Source organism: Caretta caretta, chromosome 6 (assembly GCF_965140235.1).
Source record: "Caretta caretta isolate rCarCar2 chromosome 6, rCarCar1.hap1, whole genome shotgun sequence".
NCBI lineage: Eukaryota > Metazoa > Chordata > Testudines > Cheloniidae > Caretta > Caretta caretta.
Window position 1 is genome coordinate 12163806 of NC_134211.1, and position 14385 is coordinate 12178190.

General features: G+C 51.0%; 1 protein-coding gene across 1 annotated transcript in view; it reads left to right on the forward strand.

The window, feature by feature from the left end:
• Nucleotides 1-7790: 7790 nt before the first annotated feature.
• SLC43A3 (solute carrier family 43 member 3) overlaps nt 7791-14385 on the forward strand; it is a 33954-nt gene continuing 27359 nt past the window's right edge. Inside the window, exon 1 of the mRNA XM_048852720.2 lies at nt 7791-7896. The gene's annotated coding sequence lies outside the window, so the exon portion shown is untranslated. The remainder of the gene's footprint in view (nt 7897-14385) is intronic.

Genomic DNA, 14385 nt, shown 5'->3' on the forward strand with positions numbered 1-14385 from the left:
AGTTTAGAAGCGTGAGCAACAAGGGTGATGTTGTGGTGGGAGTCTGCTATAGACCACCAGATCAGGGGAATGAGGTGGATGAGGCTTTCTTCTGGCAACTAACAGAAGTTACTAGATTGCAGGCCCTGGTTCTCATGGGAGACTTCAATCACCCTGATATCTGCTGGGAGAGAGGTGCACAGACAATCCAGGAAGTTTTTGGAAAGTGTAGGGGACAATTTCCTGGTGAAAGTGCTGGAGGAACCAACTAGGAGCAGAGCTCTTCTTGACCTGCTGCTCACAAACAGGGAAGAATTAGTAGGGGAAGCAAAAGTGGATGGGAACCTGGGAGGCAGTGACCATGAGATGGTTGAGTTCAGGATCCTGACACAGGGAAGAAAGGAGAGCAGCAGAATACAGACCCTGGACTTCAGAAAAGCAGACTTTGACAGCCTCAGGGATCTGATGGGCAGGATCCCTTGGGAGAATAACATGAGGGGGAAAGGAGTCGAGGAGAGCTGGCTGTATTTTAAAGAATCCTTATTGAGGTTACAGGGACATCCCAATGTGTGGAAAGAATAGTAAATATGGCAGGTGACCAGCTTGGCTTAACAGTGAAATCCTTGCTGATCTTAAACACAAAAAAGAAGCTTACAAGAAGTGGAAGATTGGACAAATGACCAGGGAGGAGTATAAAAATATTGCTCGGGCATGCAGGAGTGAAATCAGGAAGGCCAAATCACACCTGGAGGTGCAGCTAGCAAGAGATATTAAGAGTAACAAGAAGGGTTTCTTCAGGTATGTTAGCAATAAGAAGAAAGTCAAGGAAAGTGTGGGCCCCTTACTGAATGAGGGAGGCAACCTAGTGGCAGAGGATGTGGAAAAAGCTAATGTACTCAATGCTTTTTTTGCCTCTGTCTTCACGAACAAGGTCAGCTCCCAGACTGCTGCACTGAGCAGCACAGCATGGGGAGGAGGAGAGCAGCCCTCTGTGAAGAAAGAAGTGGTTCGGGACTATTTAGAAAAGCTGGATGAGCACAAGTCCATGGGGCTGGATGCGCTGCATCCGAGAGTGCTAAAGGAGTTGGCAGATGTGATTGCAGAGCCATTGGCCATTATCTATGAAAACTCATGGCGATCAGGGGAAGTCCCAGACGACTGGAAAAAGGCTAATGTAATGCCCATCTTTAAAAAAGGGAAGAAGGAGGATCCTGGGAACTACAGGCCAGTCAGCCTCACCTCAGTCACTGGAAAAATCATGGAGCAGGTCCTCAAGGAATCAATTCTGAAGCACTTAGAGGAGAGGAAAGTGATCAGGAACAGTCAGCATGGATTCACTAAGGGCAAGTCATGCCTGACTAATCTAATTGCCTTCTATGACGAGATAACTGGCTCTGTGGATGAGGAGAAAGCAGTGGACATGTTGTTCCTTGACTTTAGCAAAGCTTTTGACACAGTATTCTTGCCAGTAAGTTAAAGAAGTATGGGCTGGATGAATGCACGATAAGGTGGATAGAAAGCTGTCTAGATTGTCGGGCTCAACGGGTAGTGATCAATGGCTCCATGTCTAGTTGGCAGCCGGTATCAAGGGGATGTCCCAAGGGTCGGTCCTCGAACCGGTTTTGTTCAGTATCTTCATTAATGATCTGGAGGATGGCATGGATTGCACCCTCAGCAAGTTTGCAGATGACACTAAACTGGGAGGAGAGGTAGATACGCTGGAGGGTAGGGATAGGATACAGAGGGCCCTAGACAAATTAGAGGATTGGGCCAAAAGAAATCTGATGAGGTTCAACAAGGATAAGTGCAGAGTCCTGCACTCAGGACGGAAGAATCCCATGCACCGCTACAGATAAGGGACCGAATGGCTAGGCAGCAGTTCTGCAGAAAAGGACCTAGGGGTTACAGTGGACAAGAAGCTGAATATGAGACAACAGTGTGCCCTTGTTGCCAAGAAGGCCAATGGGATTTTGGGATGTATAAGTAGGGGCATTGCCAGCAGATCGAGGGATGTGATCGTTCCCCTCTATTTGACGTTGGTGAGGTCTCATCTGGAGTACTGTGTCCAGTTTTGGGCCCCACACTACAAGAAGGATGTGGAAAAATTGGAAAGGGTCCAGCGGAGGGCAACAAAAATGATTAGGGGACTGGGACACATGACTTATGAGGAGAGGCTGAGGGAACTGGGATTATTTAGTCTGCAGAAGAGAAGAATGAGGGGGGATTTGATAGCTGCTTTCAACTACCTGAAAGGGGGTTCCAAAGAGGATGGATCTAGACTGTTCTCAGTGGTAGCAGATGACAGAACGAGGATTAATGGTCTCAAGTTGCAGTGGGGGAAGTTTAGGTTGGATATTAGGAAAAACTTTTTCACTAGGAGGGTGGTGAAACACTGGAATGCGTTACTTAGGGAGGTGGTGGAATCTCCTTCCTTAGAAGTTTTTAAGGTCAGGCTTAACAAAGCCCTGGCTGGGATGATTTAGTTGGGGATTCATCCTGCTTTGGACTAAATGACCTCCTGAGGTCCCTTCCAACACTGATATTCTATGATTCTATGATAAGATCCTAAACCACTTCCTGACAAGATAGAGATACCGGGTGGAGCCAGACTAGCTGTTGATGGAGATTTTGTGAGGGAGCAGAAGGAAGACCCAACATTAAGTCAAGTCTGGGAAGAAGTGACTGACTCTGAAGAGGAGGGGAGCACCAACTGACAGATACCCCAAGGGCCCCGCTTTGAGGTCCACAACAACCAATTATCCCGTTCTACCCAGGGACCTGCAAACCCAAGAGATGCACCGACAGCTACTGGTAACCTGGAGATTCTGATGGAGTCTGCTGCGTTTAGCTCACTTGGTGCCCTGGGCCTGGTATCTCGGGAGAGAGAAGACCTTATAGTGAGTGGCACCTAGGTTCTGGCCTGGCATTCATAAGGAGGTGAGTGATTTTTGTGCCTCATGCCCAACATACCAACATGCTGGTCCCCAAGGTATACCCAAGGCCCCCCTGATCCCGTTCCCTGTGGTCGGAGTGCCCTTCGAAAGGATCGGCATGCATCTAGTGGGGCCCCTGGAAAGAAGCGAGTTGAGGTTCTGCCATATACTCGTGGTGGTAAACTACGCAACCTGGTATCCCGAAGCTGTTCCATTGCGTATGGCTATGGCACCTATGATAGTGGCAGAGCTCCTGAACATCTTCACCTGGGTCAGGATACCAAAAGAGACACTGAAGGACAAGAGGACTAACTCTTCATGCCAGTTCATGGCAGAACTGTCCAGGCTATTGGACATCCATGGCCTTAAGATATCTGTCTACCAACCATAAACGGATGGCCTAGTAGAAAGGGACCCTGAAATTAAGGCTCAGGAAGTTCGTCGACGATGATCCATGACACTGGGAAAAACTACTGCCTGCCTTATTGTTCGCAAGCCTTCATGGGGTTCTCCTCATTCGAACTGCTCTGTGGGAGGGACCCCAGGGGAATCCTGTACCTCCTCCATGAGACCTGGGAGGAACAGGAGGCCTGAGTCGTGGGGTTGGTTCCATGCATCTTACAACTTTGTGAATTCCTAACAAGCTTGGGGAATTTGCCCGGGAGAAACTACTATGAGCCCAGCAGTCCCAGGAGCATAGATACAGCCATGGGACCAAATTACAGACCTTCAAACACCAGGGACCAAGTACTATTATTGCTGCCCTCAGCCAAGTCCAAGTTGTTAGCCAAGTGGCAAGGACCATTGGAAGTGATCCGAAGTGGGGCTGGTAGACCATGAAGTCCAGTTGCATTGACGAGAGACCTGTATGTACCATGTGAAACTGTTGAAGGCCTGGAAGGCCTATGATGGTTTGTTGATTGCCCCCTACCCCTCTGAACCAGAACTGGTGCCAATAGCGTTAGGCTTATCTGATCCGACTCCTGTGTCAATCATACATGAGCTCAGTGGAGAGCAGCAGCAGTAGATGCGACAACTGGTCCAATCTGTTCTAGCCATGCTATCATCCTGCCCCGGATGGATGAACCTAACGCACTATCACATAGCCACCAGCCCAGGGAAGAGGGTTCAAGACCATCATCAGCCACTACCCAAGAAGATGTGGGTAGTCATCCAAGAGGAGCTCAAAGCAATGCAGGCCCTGCGGGTCATAGAAGAGTCTTGAAGGGAGTGCAGGAGCCCCATTGTATCTGGGTCAATGAGATTCTGCATCGACTTTATGAAAGTTGGTGTTGTCTTGCATTTCGATGCTTACTCAAACCTCAATACCACAAGCTACTCAAACCTCTAGGGAATTTATATCCATGCTGATATATATCCAAAGGGATACTGGCAAATTCCCCTGACCCCAACATTACGGGAGAAAACAGTCTTTGCCATTCCTTTTCCGGTTTATAACCTTGCTGTTCGTACTCCGTGGGGCCACAGCGACCTTTCAATGGGTAACGGACCAGCTGCTGCACCTCATAACCAAAGATGGGCAATCACTCATTACCAAGTACAATCATCTTCCGTGGGAGTTATGGGTCCTCAGGTGGCTAATAAAGCCAATCCTTGAACCACAAGTTCTATTAAATGAGGGCAGATGTTTTCAGGCTCAGGAGGAGGCTGTTGACCATGACTGGAGACCAGTCTCTCCGTCCTCCTGTGCCTCTTGTCCTCTTCGGCTTGTCAGCAAGCAAGTTCAAAATGAAGGGGACCATCACGAAGGACTTCACTCCATTTTAAGCGATCCTGGGCAAGTGTCTCCCAAGTAGCAATGTCAATATTACATTTTTTTAGGTTGTCCTTCAGCAAGTCCTTATAACGCTTCTGTCATAAATATAAAGGGAAGGGTAACCACCTTTCTGTATACAGTGTTATAAAATCCCTCCTGGCCAGGTGCAAAACCCTTTCACCTGTAAAGGGTTAAGAAGCTAAGGTAATCTCGCTGGCACCTGACCCAAAATGACCAATGAGGGGACAAGATACTTTCAAATCTGGAGGGGGGGGGAGACAAAAAAAGGGTCTGTCTGTCTGTGTGATGCTTTTGCTGGGAACAGATCAGGAATGCAGTCTTACAACTCCTGTAAAGTTAGTAAGTAATCTAGCTAGAAAATGCATTAGATTTTCTTTTGTTTAATGGCTTGTAAAATAAGCTGTTCTGGAGGAAATGTATATTCCTGTCTTTGTGTCTTTTTGTAACTTAAGGTTTTGCCTAGAGGGATTCTCTATTTTTTGAATCTGATTACCCTGTAAGGTATTTACCATCCTGATTTTACAGAGGTGATTCTTTTACCTTTTCTTTAATTAAAATTCTTCTTTTAAGAACCTGATTGATTTTTCATTGTTCTTAAGATCCAAGGGTTTGGGTCTGTGTTCACCTGTACCAATTGGTGAGGATTATTATTAAGCCTTCCCCAGGAAAGGGGGTGTAGGGCTTGGGGGGATATTTTGGGGGAAGACATCTCCAAGTGGGCTCTTTCCCTGTTCTTTGTTTAAAATGCTTGGTGGTGACAGCATACTGTTCAAGCACAAGGCAAAAGTTTGTACCTTGGGGAAGTTTTTAACCTAAGCTGGTAAGAATAAGCTTAGGGGGTCTTTCATGCAGGTCGCCACATCTGTACCCTAGAGTTCAGAGTGGGGAAGGAACCTTGACAGCTTCCATTGTCCACCCACGTTACGGTACTCTTCTTTCATCTGAGAGAACAGGACCTGATGATGATGACTCATAACCAGTACACAGCGGCTTATGTTGCTGATATCGTGATTTACAATACCAGCTGGGAAGACCATCTATGACACCTCACCACAGTGCTGCAAACACTTGGGGAAGCCGGGCTAACTGTGAACCTGGCTAAATGTTACCTAGGGCAAAGGGAGGTAACATACCTAGGGTACATGGTGGGACAGGGTCAGTTACACCTGATTGTGGAAAAGATCCAAGCCCTGAGAGACTGCCCATGACCACGAGGCAGGTGAGGCAGTGCCTCTGGCTGACTGGCTACTACAGGCGCTTTGTGCCCGAGTTTGCCACCTAGCTGCGCCCCTTACAGAAAGACAAAAAACTCCTGGCCATGGAAAGTACAGTGGTCAAAGGAGTCTGAACAGGCCTTCCAGGTCCTTAAGGGCCGGTTGAGTCAGGAACCAGTCCTGTTCCATCCCAGTAGTGGGATGGGGAGGCGCATCCCATACTTTACTTAAGCAGGAAGTTATTCCCCCATGAAACTAAATATTCTACAATTGAAAAAGGCCCTGGGAGTCAAGTGGGCAGTCGAAGCCCTATGGTATTACCTGCTGGGGAGCCCTTTCCAACTCATCACTGACCACACACTCCTTCGGTGCATTAACTCCACAAAGGACACCAACGCCAGGGTTACGAGGTGGTACCTCTCCCTCCAGCCCTATGAGTTCCAGGTCCTTCATCATCTGGGTAGGGCTCATGCAAATGCTGACTTCTCCTGAGTGAGAGGGGGTAACATCGGGCCCTAACTTGAGGGAGAGGATGTGCGACAGGGTGTATAAACCCAGCACTGGTCAGGAGGGGGGTAACAAATCACTTTGGGCAGAGGAAGCCATGCCCGCTCGCCCCTGCTGTGCATGCTCCTGGTGGAGAGAACAAATAAAAGGCAATTGGTCAGTTCAGTCGGGGCTGGCTGAGGAGGAGGATGGATGTGCTGCAGGCTCCTGCTGAAGAACTGTCAGCTCTCCAGATTGCTGAGGTGGGTATCCCAGACTATCCTTCAGGGGATCCACCAGCTACGGAGACGCCAAGCCGCTGCCCAGGGAAGACAAAGCTGCGGAAGGCTCAAGGGTAAGAAGTGACCCAGAGACTGCATTGGGAGCCGACGCTTAAATACTTAAGCAGGTTAGAGGTTTCACAGGACCCTGGGTCAGAACCAGGGCGTAATTTGTAATGAAAGAGGTGCTGGGGCTTAAGCAATTTTTTTACGTTCATAACTGCCACGGCAGACCTAGAAGTGCCAGGGCTGTGAATTGCCAAGCCCAGAGGTGCTGGAGTATGAACGGCCAACCTCAGAAGTGCTGGGGCTGTGAACTGCCAAGCCCAGTGGGGCTGGGACTGTGAACTGCCAAGCCCGGAGGTGCTAGAGCTCAGCCCTGCCAAGCCCTGTCACAAATTAAGCACTGGTCGGAACCCAGTGGAGTAGGATGGAACCGGATATCCCTACCCTCACCCCGTGCTTGCCACTAGGCATTACAGCCGGGGATCATTGATATAGACTGTTCTGCCCTGCCCAGAGGGCTGGAGCCCCAGACTGCTATTGTCTGCCTCAGCCAGGAGGCTAAGGGTTATAAACTTGCCCCGCATGGAGGGCTGGGGCCAAAGGTACACCAGGTGAACAAGGGTGGTACTGAGGACTTTTTGTCACCTGATGGCGATGAAAGAAGGGGTAGGTCAGTGGACCGTGTCTGATACTATGTTGTGACATGCAAAAGGGACAATCCCTTTTTCAACAGTGCCCTGTGACAGCCCCTGAGAGCAACTGGGCGTTGGGGGGGCAGGGCAAGGTAGCAGAGATTTGCAACAGTGCGTGTGTTTGCGTGTGTGTGTGTGAGTGTGCGTGTTGTGTGTGCATGCAGCATGTATGTGCGTGTGTGTACATGTATGAGTGGAGTGTATGTGTATACATGCTGGGTGTATGTATGTGTGTGCATGTATCCGTGTGTGCTGTGTGTGCACATACAAATGTGTGTGTGTGTGCTGTGTGTGCATGTTGTGTGCATGCATGAGCATGTGTGCGTGTGAGCAGTGAGTGCTCAGTCCAACGTCTGTTTCCTGGGAGGGGGCAGAGGCGGGGGTGGAGCTGGGAAGAGGGACAGAGTGGGGAGGGAGGAGAGGGCGTTCCCTGGAGTTTCTTGGCTGTGCTCTCATGCTGTTGGTAGTCCGGTGCAAACAGCCCTGCTCCTGAGCTGGTGACCCACGGTGAGTCTCCCCGTCCATCTGTTTTGGGAGGGGCCCAGAGATTTGCAGGAGAAGGGGCAAGAGCAGAGGAGGGGGATGCTGGTTGTGCAGGGGTCAGGTAGGCTGTGTCCCTCTGGCACTGCTGCCCCCCTGCCATCTGCTGCCCCATTGCTTGACACCCTCCACCCCAGATCTCGCAAGTGCCCAGCCAGGAACCTGGGGGACAACATAGGGAAGGGTGGATGGGGGAGGGGCAAGGGTGTGGGGGGCTTTGGAAATACTTAGCTGGTGACGTGGCTCAGGCTGTGTCTACACTACAGACCTTCCCGCGGCACAGCTATATCGCAGCAGCTGCGCCATGTAATGTCTCCCACGTAGCCGCTCCATGCCCATGGGAAAGAGTCTCCTGCCAGCCTAATTAAACCAACGCCAATGAGCAGCAGTAGCTATGTCCCGCCGACACAGCACTTTCCACACCAGCGCTTTTACTGGTGAAACGTATGTCAGTCGGGGTGTGTTTTTTATCACACCCCTGAGTGACAAAGTTTTACGGACAAAAGTGCTAGTGTGAGATAGCCTAAGAGAAAACAGATGCATCGTGAGTGATGTAGGGGGAGGGGGAGGTGGCTCTGGCTGCTGCTAAGGATGAGTGACTCAGACACTGGGGGGAGGGCATGGGGCGCAAAGGGGGGAGAGATGGGAAGGCATTACTGTTCAGGAGGTTCCCAGATAATCTGGGGATGGGGGACAGAGAGAGGGAGAGAGGAGAATTGAAAGAAAGAAAGAAAGAAAGAAAGAAAGAAAGAAAGAAAGAAAGAAAGAAAGAAAGAAAGAAAGAAAGAAAGGGGTGTGCATGGGATAGATAGATTAGATAGGGTGTAAGCAGATAGATTGATAGAGTATCTGCAGATAGACAGATGGGGAGCATGCAGATAGTTTGATAGAGGGGTGTATGCAGATATATTGTATGCGGATGCATGGATGGATGAATGGACTATAAGGTGGATAGAAAGCTGGCTAGATTGTCGGGCTCAGTGGGTAGTGATCAATGGCTCCATGTCTAGTTGGCAGCCAGTATCAAGCAGAGTACCCCAAGGATCAGTCCTCGGGCCGGTTTTGTTCAATATCTTCATTAATGATCTGGAGGATGGCATGGACTGCACCCTCAGCAAGTCTGCAGATGACATTAAACTGGGAGGAGAGGTAGATATGTTGGAGGGTAGGGATAGGATACAGAGGGCCCTAGACAAGTTAGAGGATTGGGCCAAAAGAAATCTGATGAGGTTCACAAGGACAAGTGCAGAGTCCTGCACTTAGGATAGAAGAATCCCATGCACCGCGACAGATAAGGGACCGAATGGCTCGGCAGCAGTTCTGCAGAAAAGGACCTAGGGGTTACAGTGGACGAGAAGCTGGATATGAGTCAACAGTTTGCCCTTGTTGCCAAGAAGGCCAATGGGATTTTGGGCTGTATAAGTAGGGGCATTGCCAGCAGATCGAGGGACGTGATCGTTCTCCTCTATTCGACGTTGGTGAGGCCTCATCTGAAGTACTGTGTCCAGTTTTGGGCCCCACACTACAAGAAGGATGTGAAAAAATTGGAAAGCGTCCAGCGGAGGGCAACAAAAATGATTAGGGGACTGGAACACATGACTTATGAGGAGAGGCTGAGGGAACTGGGATTGTTTAGTCTGCGGAAGAGAAGAATGAGGGGGGATTTGATAGCTGCTTTCAACTACCTGAAAGGGGGTTCCAAAGAGGATGGATCTAGACTGTTCTCAGTGACAGCAGATGACAGAACAAGGAGTAATGGTCTCAAGTTGCAGTGGGGGCGATTTAGGTTGGATATTAGGAAAAACGTTTTCACTAGGAGGGTGGTGAAGCACTGGAATGCATTACCTAGGGAGGTGGTGGAATCTCCTTCCTTTGAGGTTTTTGAGATCAGGCTTAACAAAGCCCTGGCTGGGATGATTTAGTTGGGGATTGGTCCTGCTTTGAGCAGGGGGTTGGACTAGATGACCTCCTGAGGTCCCTTCCAACCGTGGTATTCTAGGATTCTATGACTGGATGGATGGATAGATGGAGGGGTATGTATGGAGTTGGTAGATGATCAGGTAAGTGGGAGAGACACCAAGGAAGGGCTGGGTTGCAGGTGGAGCAGGGCAGCCAGGCCACTGGCCATGGTCAGTGCCTTGGTGCCTCCACCCTTTCAGCCCCCACCCCTGTTACGCTCGCTGACCCTGTGCCCCAGCCAGGGAAGATGGGGACAGGGCAGCTGGTAGTGTCCCTGCCCTATATGTGGGATCTCAGACTCCCTGGGAAGTAGGGAGGATGCCCCTGGGTTTGTGTCTGTCTAGCTCGGAGCATGTGCAAGGGCAGAGAGCAGTGATGCCTAGTGACACACGTAGGGAGTGGGGTGCTGGCAGCCAGCTGATCCCGACACTGCCATTCCTCCCCCAGGGCAATGCACGTTGTGTCTCTTGGGCTGTGTCAGGCTGGAAGGCTGCTCCTTGCAGGGAAAGCTGCGGGCTGTGAGTTGGGTGGGCATTTGCCCTGGGGAAAAGCAGGGCCCCTGGTGGTGACAGCAAGCGAAGAATCCCAGGTGCACATGGTGCACAGAGGTCAGGTAACACAAGTGACATGGCACATGTATGCTGCACGGGTTGGTGTCAGGCACTCTACGTGGCTGCTGTGTTACACACATATAGATTCCAAAGCCAGACGTGAATGTTGTGATCATCTAGCCTGACCTCCTGGATAACACAGGCCAGAGACCTGCCCCCAAATCATTAGAAACCGGCCCCCCTTGATTGAAAAATTGTCAGTGATGGATCTATCTATCTATTTCCACACACTTTGCACAGCTGTTGGGTCACACACAGGCTGCACAGTTGTCATGTTACACATGCGTGTGACATTGCACATACACATTTCATAGGGTTGTGTTGCACATACTGCAAGGGGGCATGACACACACACTGCCTGGTTGTCATGTCACACACATCCATGTGACATGTTGCACACACACTGCACGGCAGTTGTGTTGCACACATGCTACATAGGGTCTCATTGCACACGTGTGACACCTCACACACACACTGCATGTCAGTCATATCGCACACATGACATCTCACATGCTGCACGGCAGTCAAGTCTGACACATGTGACACCTGACAGGCTGCATGGCAGTTGTATGACACACACATGACACCACACACCCTCTGCCTGGCAGTTGTATCACACACATGCGTGACATCTCACAAAGGCTGCATGGCAGTTGTGTCACATATATGCATGCCAACTCACACAGGGTGCATGAGGGTCAGGGCTGAGGGGGATCTGGCCTTTGCTCCAGGGTATGTAGCCTGGAATGAGACAGCCCCTGGTTGTGCCTGAGTTTCCCCTTCGGGGAGTTGGGGAGCAGGCACATACCATGGCGATGGGGCTCCATGCATGGGGGAGGGGGGAGCGCCTGGATAGTGGCATGTGGCGCTGCCATAGAAATGCAGATGATTATTTATAACATTTCCCACCACCCACAGCTGAGAGGAACAGGCTTCAATACAGCAACGTGCCATTAATGAGTCACCCGTGCACCCCCAGTCTAGAGGCCAGAGCTGGGGAAGGCTGTCACCTAGGGGCTGGGATATCTATCTATCTATCTATCTATCTATCTATCTATCTAAAGAATACACCTGCCTCTTCCTTCCCGCTGGTGTATATACTGTGGTCAGACAGTGTGACAATGACCATCATATGAAGGGCGGGAGATAGATGGGAAGAAAGATGAGGTGTATGGGGCTGGATGGATAGACAGAGGGTGAGTAGGGGACAGGTGCAGTGTGTGGGGTTGGCAGGTGCGGATGGAATACACGAACAGAAGAGTGGAAGGCTAGTGGGTGCATATGGGATAAATAAAGGGTGAGGCGATGGGTGGGTGGTTAGCAGGGAATCCTGTGACCCCTCTCCCTGGCACTATGGAAGCACATTCCAGCCCCGCCCTGCTCTTGGTCCCTTTACACAGCCCAGGGGCTCTGCTGCCACTAACAGCTAGTTTCCAGACCGGTTCTGTCCTCATGGTGCTGGCGATTGCAGTGTTCGTGCCACATGGCTACATCACATGAGCCCAAACGGGGATCACAAACTGCACTGTGTGGGTGGCCCTGCCTGGATTCCCACCAGCCTCCTGGTCACAGTCCTGCAGACGGATCCCCTGTGACTGGGGCTGATGGAAATGCTCAGAGTAAATGATTCAGTGGGAACAATTTGTTGGGCTCTGCGGGCATCTGCCGTTTGGCTGCTGTTTCTATTTCAGTAGCACCCAGAGATCAGAGCTCCATTGTGCCAGGTGCTGCCCAGACACACAGCGAGAGACAGGCCCTGCCCCAAGTGAGATCTGGGCCCCTTTGCACCAGAAACTGCCCAGACACACAGCGAGAGACAGGCCCTGCCCTAGCTGAGATCAGGGCCCTGTTGTGCCAGGCACTGCACAGACACAGTGAGAGTCAGGCCCCGCCCCAAAGAGCTCACACTCCAATTAGACAAGGCAGATGGGGAAACAGAGGCACAGAGCAGGGCAGTGACTTGCCCATAGGCAGAGACATGACCCAGCAGAGGTAGGACTAGAACCCAATCTCCTGAGCGGCAGGCTAGTGATTTAGACCCTGGGCCATTCTGCCTTTGGCCCCCCAGCTCTGTCTCTATAATCCCACCAGGGTCCTGGAGTGCTGAGTCCAGGTCACCCTGCCAAGGGGCTCCAGGGAGCTGGTCCCCTGGGGATGTCATAAATCACTGCCCTTGGCCCTGCCCCTGAGTGTCCCCTGTGTCCTTCCTAGCTCAGCATTAAAATCCTGCTGACAGGATTGTCCTTGCCAGTACCCAAGGCGCTGGCTCCCACGCTCGGCCAGCACCAGCCAGGCCCTTATCGTCCCCAGAGCACAGCCTGCCCAGGGTGAGGAGCTGATTCTCGGCACTGGGGGGCAGGGAGTAACCCGACTGGCTCCGCCTCAGCCTGGGCACAGTGCCAGAGCCCCCAACATAGTCCAGGCTGGGCAAAGAGGCACAGAGAGAAGGAGGGGGAGGAGCATGGAAGACGGAGGGGGAGGCTTTTGTTGGTTCCCTGATCCATGTCCCTCATTTTCCCCACCGCCACATTCATTTGCGCTGAGCTCAGCACGTGTCCCCTACTGATCCCCCATGTTGCCAGCACCCAGTGCCCAGAGGCAAAACAACAGCAGGGGTTCGTTGCCCGGTGTGCGTCACCCAATAAACACAGCAGGGTGGAGAAGCATAGAAGTTTATTTGGAATTCCAAAGAAAGGTACAGGGAGAGAAATCTCAAATCCTGCACATCAGAGCAGGTCATTACGCACACTTTTATATTCCTTAATGCTATTGCACTACACATCAGCCAATCAAAGCTTTGCACAAATACTCTGCCTTCCTTATATGGGTTAAACAATGTTTATTTCCTGCAACCTCTAACAAGCATTCCTAGCAACTTAAACAGCCAGCACATCCTGTCTGGCCTTGTAGCTGTCTCTCCTGTTATCTTTAACTTGGCGTCAGCAAACCTTACACTATGAGGCATTATCTACAACTGCAACATTGTTTTAAGAGCAAAAGAGCTTACTCAAACCAGCCAGGCCTGAGTTCTATTAAGGGGGGTTGACAAGAAGCCCTTAGGCCTACAGCAGGGAGACTTCCTCGACCCTTATGGCCTTCCATCCCCTCGACTTAACTAGTGGCCATGCCCTGGGGTCTGCAACACCCATCTGCCCCTGGCTCTGTGCAGGTGGCAGCTAATACAGACATCTCCGCTGGGGAAGTGACACTCGCTCTGACTCTGCAGGCCTCCCACTAAGTCGGGGGAGCTCTGGGATGGGGGACTGGGAGAAACCCAAATGGTTCGGTAGAGGACACACTCTCCTCAGAGTCAGTGCAGACCTGAGTGCTAGGGGGCGCTGTGCTTCAGGGAGCAGGGCAGGGGCTCACGAGGGGGAGCTGTCCCTGCACAGTCAGTGCTGACACCAGTGCCCCAGTGTGATGCTAGGGGGTGCTGTGCTGCAGGGAGCGGGGCAGAGGATCAGTAGGGGGTGCTGTCCTCACACAGTCAGTGCTAATCCCAATGCTACCAAGGTCTCTTGAACTTTCCAAGGGCATGGAGGATCCAGTGGCATTTTTCACAAGACCTCCCCCCATGCGCTGGCCTGTTTCCCAGAGGGTTCATTCCAGTTTGCCACACTCAATTTCTCTTTGATTCCAGCTGGATACATCTTTTGTTCCTTACTTTTGCCTCTAGCAGTCTCCATTACTTCGCTGTTTAGTCCTCCTGCCATCTTTTTGGATTTGGGGGGTGGGTTTTGTCTGAGCCTCTCGGATGGTGTTTGTAAGTATCTCCATGCTGCTTGCAGGTGTTTTACCCTTGGCACTACTCTTTTTAATTTCCATCTAACTACCATCCTCATTTTTGTCGTTCCCCTTTGTAAAGTTAAGTATGAGTGTGGTGGGT